Source organism: Nematolebias whitei, chromosome 18 (assembly GCF_014905685.2).
Source record: "Nematolebias whitei isolate Nwh7 chromosome 18, NemWhi1, whole genome shotgun sequence".
NCBI lineage: Eukaryota > Metazoa > Chordata > Actinopteri > Cyprinodontiformes > Rivulidae > Nematolebias > Nematolebias whitei.
Genome location: NC_056515.1, coordinates 36,621,114 through 36,622,068, shown reverse-complemented (window position 1 = coordinate 36,622,068; position 955 = coordinate 36,621,114).

The following is a 955-nucleotide window of genomic DNA, read 5'->3' as shown; positions in this document are numbered from 1 at the left end:
CAGAGTAATAGCTAAAACCATCAGTACTGTAGCTAAAAGCTAAACCAGAAGGACAGTTACTAAACACTAAGGGCATCAAAGTAATAGCTAAAACCAGCAGGACAGTAGCTAAATGCTAAAACCAGCAAAACTTTGCTAAATGCTAAAAGAACAGTAGTAATGCACTAAAAGCTTAAAGTAGCATAAGAATATACAGCTGTAGAGCAACAATGCTGAAACAGGTTTTACATTCTTGAAGGAAATGAAAGCTCTCTAAGCAGTTCTATGGGGAACTTGTAAAAAGTTAAAAGCTTTGAAAGGTATAAATGTTACAATCCTAAACAAGCAGGTTTTTTATATAGATAACTAGAAAGCTGACTCAGCATTCACACGATTAGTTTGACGGCGAACAAGATCTCTGCAACATTATCCACCTCTGTTTTCAATGTAAACACACTTCTCTAAATGATATCAAACTTTTGTCAGTTGCCTTTAATTCGTTACTCGAGTTAAAAACCAACCATTTCCAAGAAACATAATTACAAAGCTCAGGAAACATTCAGCTGTGCGACAGCTGCAAAAATATTTGGAAAACCACAGATTTAACAGGCGCGTATCCATCTTTCTTTTTTTTTCTTAGTTTCATGTTGAGTTATTTTCACTGAAGGCTTTCAGTTTTGGGGTCTTGAAGTGAATGATGAAAAGGTGGACGTGTGTGTGCACGTCCAGGATCTGCTGTCACGAGTGGTAAAGTTGATACCCATTTTAAACACGACGCATCGTTATGTCTTTTTTCACATATCCGAGATTGATTGCAGAAGATGTTTGATCTTGCGTTTCACTCCTAAGCAGACGGGACTTTATAGACTTTAATAACTGCATGATCAAATAATCTTATTCGAGAGGAGGAACGTCAATCTTCCTCTCCACAAACAGCCGAACTTTGTTATGCTTTGCAGCGATCACAGATGATCAC